This window comes from Streptopelia decaocto (genome assembly GCF_964273445.1).
Source record: "Streptopelia decaocto genome assembly, chromosome: 5".
Taxonomy (NCBI): Eukaryota; Metazoa; Chordata; class Aves; order Columbiformes; family Columbidae; genus Streptopelia; species Streptopelia decaocto.
The window spans coordinates 34051581-34060590 of NC_138659.1; positions in this window are offsets into that span (position 1 = coordinate 34051581).

Consider the following 9010-nt stretch of genomic DNA (forward strand, 5'->3'; position numbering starts at 1 on the left):
GATAAAGGCCAAGAAAGTCACCTGAATGACTGAAAGATCTGGCAACCTTTAACTGTCAGGAGACAGTTATGTATTTCTGGAAGAAGGTGTTGGTCCAGAGCTGTTAAACAATCCTGTTGACAAAAAGGTAACTTCTGTAGACTGGAAATGCCTTATTTGTCTTCAGTTCCACAGCTCACGTAGGAGAATTCTATGAACAGCCTGGTTTGGTACATGTTTATGTTGGCTCCCAAACCCAAGAGGAGGAGTAATCAGATTGCAAAAGGATGTTTGCTGGATCCTGGGTCCAGGGGTGCAGTTTTGTCCCGATGTGCCTCAGCATGGAGGAGGGGTTGTTAAGACTGGGACAGATAGACACAAACACCAAAAAGGCCTTTGGGCTGGAAATGTGGTGGCACGTTACACTGTTTGCTCTTCATCCTCTTTTCTGAAGAACTGTTTGTGGACATTTGGAAATTATCTTGTTAGTTGAGTGAACAAAAGAGATTAATGTTGGGCTGGTTCATTTTTCCACTCTCCACCCTTCTTGGAATATGTTACCGCCCTGCCACTAACTGAAATAATGGGGACCAGCCCCACACAGCACTGCTGCGTCTGTCCCCGTTTCCCCAGAGCAGCAGACTTGTCCCCAGACACCACCATGCACACACATGCACATGGGCAGAGGAGAGGAGGAGCCTTGATTCCGCAGAGCAGGTTTTCTTCAAAGACAGCTTGGTCACAGCAGGGTCCCAAAACACAAGGCTAGCATCCAGCGTAATTCCTTTTTACCCGAATCGAGAAAGGCTGAGGGGTGTTAATTTTGTTTGGCTGCATGTATTTAAATGTGTACACGCACACACATTTAAATGCACTTATGACTGTGGGAAAGGTCTGAGCTTGGTCTTGTGCAACTTTTGGGCACAATGTTGGTTTAATTGTTATCTGAGTCTGTGACAGTCCTGCAAGCAGCCCATCTGTGACCTGCTGTCCTTCCTGCCAGGGTCAACCAGACGAGCTGGAGGGGCCACCCTTGGCCATCACATGTTGGAGCAACCAGCCCGAGGAGGAGCAGATGATGGAAGGGTGGCTGTACATGTCCAGATGCCAGGAAGGGTGAAAGCAAACCTCCCTCCACTGGGAAGCAGCTGACTTCTCTGCAAGTGCTCCAGGAGACCCAGCCTGTCTTGAATGTCACTGTGGATGTCTCATAGGTATTGAAACCACGACTGAGTTTTGGTGATATCTGCTCGTAGGGAGGACTCTGCTGTTGTGTGGGGTGGCAGATCAGATGTGACATTGAGGCTGTGAGTGTCTGGTGGCAATAACTCCAGGTAGCCCATAGAAACACCCATCTCCCTCTAATTAGTGGAGAGCAAGTAGGGTCCTACACGAGCCAAGTCACTCAGCAGTCCACTGGAACCCCAGGGAGATTCTCAATGTGTGCATAATGCACACTTTTTAAATGTATAACACTGATTTCCTCCATGCTGACCCCACCTGCAGCTGAGCAGGGTTGTGGCCAAGAAGGTGGTGAGGTCCTGGAGAGCAAAGCCAGCATCCAGCTCCTGAGCTGGCACGCCATGGGGATGTGCTGCACCGCTCTCCAGTGCCGAGGGCTGAGCTATGCTTCCCACACAGCTCGCCAGTGCGAACACTTTGGTATGTGACTGCTGGGGGTCTGGGAATCTGGCTGCCCCAGGCCATGGTGTCTGGAGCGTGGGTCCAAGCCATTGGAGACCGTGCACTCTGTGGCCACTTGGGAAATGCTGCCGGTGGAGCCAAATTTCTTCCTCCGACTTGCACGCAAACAAGCCACTAATTTCACCAGCAGTTGAGTGTGCATATCTGAGGGCAAAATTTGGCCAGAAGCGTTTGGGTCTGCCCAGATGTAACCACCCAGGAAAAAAAGAGATGGGGAATTGCAAGTGACATTTTGCTGAGAAAGAACAAGGGAGGGGGAAAGCAGAAATCAAAGCATTGAAAAGCTTTCCACTAACAAAACTCTTCTGAGCTCTTTGAGCAGCACAATGGTTATTGATGGATTAAAAAAGAAAACAGGCTGGCATATCTTCTTGAATTTATTCTGGTCCCAATGGACAGCCCCTGGCATCTTTTTTGGAAGAAACTCTTGAGTAAATATGTTGTCCAATGTGGAAAGATGTGTAGCATGTCATAAAAATAATTTGTAATATGTTCTAGGAGACACACCAATGCTGTCGGGGCTGGGGAGCTGCTCAGCTTCACTTTGGTTTACAGATAAATACCGCGTGTCTGGGGCTCCCGGTTGCTGGCTGTGCAGGCAAGCTCCCGGTTACATGCTGTGCTCTGACTCCGTGGGATTAATTGGGACCACCTGGAAGCGCGGCAGCAAGGGCAACCCCCTGGTTGCTCAGGGTTGTAAGAGCTGAGGAGCAGGGCTTGCATAAAGAGGTGATGGGCTTCTCCCATCGCTGGACTGGGGACCTACAGTAACCTGAAAGGCAAAGAGGACATTGTAAAACCAAGACTTCTCAGGATATTGCCACACGAGGCAGAGGTTTGAGCATGGAACGTGGCCATGTCTGCCTGATGTTTAGCATTTTGGGGGTTTTCAGCAGGATATTGAAAGGAAGAATAAAAGCAGGTGCCCAGTTGAGATGATCTAATGTTTTCTCAGGTATAACAAAACCTGCATGAGGATATTTGCATTTCAAGCCCATGGTGCAGCAAAATAAATGCAGGGGTGGAGTGGCCTGGAAGGAGAGGGGATGGGGTTTTATGGGAATACTGCAGCCACAGGTGAATGTTTTGGGCAACACAGCAGTTCACACCGGCCCTGGCAATTTTATTGCTTTGCTGGCTTCTGTGCAAAGGTAACGCGTGCCCAATGATTAGCTGGGGCTCTGATAGTCGTTAATTACTCGTCTTTCTCCTGGAAGTGTGAGGCACTTTTTACAGTGCTCTTGGACTTCACCAGAGGGGCTGGGACAGCAGGAGTGTGTTTCAAATGTAAATAAACACTAGCGTTTTGGTACGAGGTGGATTTGAGGTAGAAGCTGGGGTTGTAGAAAGGAGCAGGGTGAGCCTGAAGATACGCCACCTTTTTTAATATGGCTCAGCAAAGATATGAAAAAAAGTCCAAGTGGATCTTCTGGAAGGGTTAAAGAGAAAAACCTCACGTCTGCAAATGGAAAGAGAGGAAAATAAGCTCTGTGTATGGAGGAGTGAGGTGAAATTAGCTTGTAAGAGCAGGAGCTGCTTACAGGTGATCTCTCACCACACTGTCTTACATGAGCCCTTGCCCGCAGAGAGCAGCCGCTGGGTGTTTGGCTGCAGCCTGGCTTCTGAGCCCAGCTCCAGGTGCTCCCTGACGTGCAGCAGATTGGGATCCTGTTCTCCACCTTGCTGTGGTCCCTGATTTTATTTCTAATTTTCTTTTTTCCCCAGCTTGGTTCTTCAACCCGTGGCTCCTGTCTCTGCCCCGGCTTTGGCCGGGAGGTTGACCCTCGGCCCCGCGCTTGCATGGGCCGTGCGTGGTGCCTCTGTGCTTGGAGGAGCGTTGTGCTCAGGCCGGCGCGGTGCTTGCTGAGCTTACTGCTCCTGCTTTGGCTTCGGCACCCATCTCTGCCATGCTAACTCCGGGAGAGTTCTCCTTGTTTGATTTCAGGCACGGAAACTTGCAAGTGAAGATAACAAGGGGCTATAAGGGGTGGGAAAACAGGAGGAGGCTGGTTTACAAAACACAAGGGGTAACTAAAGTGCTTCTCTGTGAAATTGCCGTGGCCACAGCCATGGGGGCTGAACGTTTGGGTTTGGGCTCTTTTTATCCCAGCACTTCCATTTCTGTCAGCTGGGAGGGAGCTGCGGGTGGGTTGCAGTTCCAGACAGGGTTCAGCATGCGGCTCCTCCGTCCCCCTGCTGGGGCGGGCTGCGGCGCAGGGGCAGAGGGCTGCGGGCTCTGTCAGCGGCACCTGAGGTAACGAGGCGGGTGCTGTCCTTAGCATCGTCACCAAGGAAAGCAGAAATAATGCCTTTCCTCCCCCTGACCCCCCTTTTCTTTTTAATTTTTAAATGTGTTTTAATTCTCCCCTCCAGAAGGGCTCAAAGAGTGCGTCCTTCCGTGGGTCTCTCCTCTCTGCCACCTTGCCTCCCTCCCTGCCCTCCACTGGAGACAGCTGCCAGGAAATATTTCTGCTGTACAGCTGAAGTGAAAACATACGGGGCGGGAAAGCAAAGTGTAGCATTTACAACTTAATTACTGTCCCCTTGGGTCTAGGTGGGGAGAGTGGCGCATTGAGCATACCAGTGCACGTGTGAATGGGGCTGTGACGCCCTCAGACATGGCGGCTTCGGCTGAGGTGAAGTGCCGCAGCCCTTGGGGTCCCTGTGAGGAAATGGGGGCTCTTGCTTGAGCATGGGCACCGGTTTATCCCTGGTCTCCAGCCCACCGAGGTGGGGCAGGTCCCCTCTGCCCGGGGACGGGTGTCCTGGCCTGGGGGTGGCAGTGGGGTGGAGGGGTCAGTGTGAGGAGAGGCGAGAGCTGCCCCGGGCATGGCTGGTTCCAGAAGGTTCTGGCGGCAGCACACAGCCCCTCAGCCTTGCTGGCGTGACACCTGGGGAAATGGAGATGAGAAAGGGGAAAACGCTGGGAAAGGGAGAGGAATGAGGGGGGAAAAGTGAAGAAACAGCTCTGCGGGGAGTAGAGAGGGAGCTCCTGGCGTAGGGGCAGGGACTCCCGCCTCAGGAGACATAGTGGGGTAGGTATGCGCTGGTGCACGCTTGGGAAAGGGTTTTAATTTTGCCTTTATTTCTCACCATCCTAATCTATTTTGATTGGCCATGAGTTCAATGGAATTTCCCTGAATGGAGTCTGTTTTGCCTGTGACAGTAAGTGGTGAGGGACCTTCCATCCTTGTCCCTACCCGTGAGCTCCTCCCTCCATTTTCTGCAAGGGGACATGTGAGAGTGGCTGAGTGGGTGACAGGCAGCAGGACATGGTCAATGCACCACCCTCTGCTCTTAGGTCACCTTATTTATGTGAGGAACAGGAGGAAAACAAGCACAGAAATGTGCGTTTTGTCTACAGGGCTGTGGGTTTGTCTGTCCACTCAAGCCCTGCGGACACTGGTTCAGGTTGATGGGTCCACATGAGGCTTTGAGTTCAGTTGCTTTGCTGAAAGCAAGCTAAAAGCAGCGTTTGAGTGGCTTTTCAGCTTCAGAGCACTTGATGCTATGGTGGTGAACATGAGGCTGCACAGGTTTGGCACCAAAGCTCCTGGATCTCTGTAATCGTGTGAGAATGGGGAAAGAACATGTTTTGTCTAAGTAAGAAGGAAGAAAAGTTGCTTTGATAACCTGGAATTGATAACGTGTTCTGTGAGACAACCTGTTTTGACTATGGGACGTTTGATAGATATGTTCAGAGTTAACTGAAGATAATGTAATTTTATCGCTATTGTGATGTGAGTTCAGACACAGCTATGCCAAGAAAGGTATCTGTCCCTTTGGTTTTTCTTGTAGGATCGCATATGCTTTATGTATGGCTATGGACATGACCTGGTTTAGGGCTAAAAGGGAGCACTGAAGACCACTTCTTTGGATTATTCTTCATGGTTTTGTCCTAGTGAAGCTGGAGTGTGAGGCAGCTCGTTGAGCTGTTTTGCTGTCGGCACAGCCCAAGCTTTTTATTGGGAAGGATGTTTAACTGCTTACTGTCTGCTCTTCAGAAACAGGTCCCCACAAGAACACTTGTGTGACTCTTCAGAAGGGTAGCCCCAAGAAATCAGCCATAGGAATATATTTATGAAAGAATTTCCAAGGGAAGGAGGCCTTGATCCGCAATGGGTGCTTCTTGGCACGGAGCGATGGGAGTGGAAGAAGATATCAGGCTGCTGCTGCAAACCTGGCCCAGTATCCATAGAGGCAGAGCAAGAGGAGAGACCCAGCGACCCTGGTGTGCGGCAGGTGACACACAGCGTTAACAGGTAGATGAATATGTGTGCTGCTGAGATCATGTCATGCATAGGCATTGCAGACAACCGGTGTAAACTGCAGCGGGGTGCGCGAGCTCCCGCCAGGGCAGGGTTTCTCAGCAGTGGTGTGCGAGGACCCTCGCTGCTGCTGAGCCACGCGGAGCCACGTCTCACTTAGACACAGCAGTGTGGCCCGCCAACATATTTTGTCAAAAGACATAACTGCCTTATTTCATTTTTCATTATTTCTTTCTGCGTTTGTGCATTTTTTTTAATCGAAACCATCGCTGTTTTATTTCCTTTTTCCAAAGGCGCCAAGCAAACAAGCCTTCAAAGTGAAACAAGCCTGATTTTTCTTTTCCCTCAGGAAACTTGTTTTCCATCTTTTCAGAAACCAGTTCTTGTTAGTCCCTGATGCTGGGCCTCCCATTCCTGCACGAAGGGAGCGTGAAATGGGGGCAAGGGCTGAGGGGGTCTAATTACACCCTGAGAGTGTTTGGGAGCAGCTTTGGGTTCACGGTGCTGCAGTTTCTCCACTTTGCAAAATGCCATTTTCTAGGGACAAGGGAGAATTGCATGAGTTTGACTTGGATCCTGCTGTGGAGCAACCTGGTCCTGGAGTATTGTTTTATCCAGTGGAGCAATAAGTATCTGCCCTGGAGCTCTCTGCACACCTGCAGGTATTGCTCATAGTTTAACATGTCAGTCCTTCTACGCATGTTATTTTTTTCACGTCTGCTTTTGCACACATCATTTGATTTATTCTGCTGAGGAGCTGGAGGACTTGGCCACAGCAGCACAGGGGTGCAGCAATGTCCCTTGTGAAGCTGGCCAGGAAAACATTGCATGCCTGCAAATATCCCAAACAAACAGGACAGTTTGGGAGAGTATGGGGGCAGTGGAGTGAAACCAAAACAAACTACTCCTTTAAAATAATATATGGGGCTGGTCTTCGCTACTGCGGACTCTGTGCAATTGTTTGTGCCTGAGCTGAAGTGGCTGTGAAGTGCAGCCACTCAGATTTGATGGTGGTTTACACTTTGTTAAATGTGTGTCCTTACAAGAGGTACCGGGAAATGGGGACTGTGGGTGCTGCGAGGCTGCGCAGCGGAGACCAGGCAGCAGATCCGCCCGTCTCTGCTGCGCGTTGCTCAGCACCTTGGCTCTCCCATGCTAGAAACGTGCCCTGCTGAGCCTCATGGTCCAGGCCAGCCACAGTGGTCCTGTTCTTGTGTGGTGCGGTGCTCATTGCAAGGCCCACCAGGGCTGAGTCTAGTCAAGTGTTCTCAGCCGCAGCGTTGGGTTTTAGTGGCGGATTTCTCAGTAAGTCTTTCAGGAGTGATCTTGCTCATCTACAGCACAATTGACAACCTCCTGACCTGCCCCAAGGAAACGCGATCTTAACCTTTCCCCAAAAAGCTCATTTCAGTCCCATGCATGTTGCTAGGCAGATGGAGCCCCTGAAAACATGGAGAAATTCAAGAAGGTGTTGCAATGGGATGGTTGTTCTTCTGTCAGCACCAGACAAAGCCCCATAAGGGCTCCTCAGGTCTCCCTCAGCGCTACTGATGGCCTTCCCCTGGGTGATACACGGCATGTGTCTCTTGAAGGTGTGAGGTGAACAGGAGCAGGCTTTTAAATCATGTCCCAGTGACAGGAGGCTTTCCAGACCAGAAGGATGTGTTCATGGGCAGCAGGAGATTCAGGACTTGCAAGGCAAGGATTTGATAATTCCAGCTTGAAATGCTTTGTGGCTGGCAGTTTATTCGTCTTTTTCCTGTAATGATAACCCCGGTCAATAGTTTATCTTAAAGCAACTTGCAGAGTAGCCTCCTTTCACTGAGGAGGAAAGGGATGAAGACAAAAATAACGAAAAGCCATGCCTAAGGCTGCCGAGCAGACGAGTGGCAGAGGTGGGAAAAGCACCAGGTTGCTGGTTTATCCATCAGGCCATATGGCCCTAGAACTCTATGTGGCTTGTGAGAGAAAAGCTAAAAGTATGAAAAACATCAGAGACTTTGAGGAGGCCACAGAGCCCCTGTATGAGGCCGCCCTTGGTGAAGGTGATGGGCATCTTCCAGGGCTGCTCTGTGCCGATGAACACGTGTGAGTGGCCAGCCCCAGGTGCTGTGCTTGCCTGTGCGATAGAGTTTGTGCAGCTCAGCCTGGGCTGCTGTTCCCACCAGGTCCCCAAATTGGACACATGGAGCAGGGGGCTTGGATGCCCGCTCCCAGCTGTGTCTGTGGGCTGCCGCACGGCAGTTGCCACCTTGCCTCACTGGCACCCTGCAAAGCAAATGACAGCTCAGGCTCGTCACTGTCAGTGGCAGCATTTTAACACCTTGTGGCCGTGAGCAATGTTAGTGTCCCGTGCATAACGTGCCACTGGCTGTAACCTAAACCAGGGCTGAATGTATCCTTGATTCCGCCCTGGCAGGAGACGAGAGGATCTTGCACCATCCCAATCTTTGTATGCATGGAAAAAAGCATGGTGTTTTCTTTTGTCAAATTATTTTTGATTTAAACAGGTTGAGCAAGCGTAGCAGAGAGTCACCCTTGCAAAAGGCAACCTGAAAGGACTTTCCCAGGGGAGCAACCCCCAATCTGGCAGTTATAAAGCTGCTAGAGCTGTCAGATAGGCTCCTAGGAAAAACAACAGGACACTGAGTCAGGGCTGACAGCTGAATTGGTACAGGTGATGGAAAGCGATGCTGCCTCACCAGGGACTGCGGTGACCATCAGCCTCTCTTAGGATGTAAAAAAGCAAACCGCATGCCAGAGCATGCTTTGGACAAAGCTGATTTGGGAGCTGAATGCACTGCGGTATCTGTGGGTGAGCACAACTGGATTTTCCATCTGGAAGGCATGACTGTCTGGCCCAGAAGCCAATTTAAAGTACAAATTAGATCTGGCTGTTTGTCAGAGTCTCCTCCCCAAAATGCAATAAGGACAGGGTGGTTATATAATATAAACCATTCTCAGTAATTTAGTGGTCCTGAAACAACAAACAAGCCAAGGGGGGAAAAAAATGGTTTACAGAAGAATTCAAAGCTGAAGGATTCAGGCTGAGGAATTTA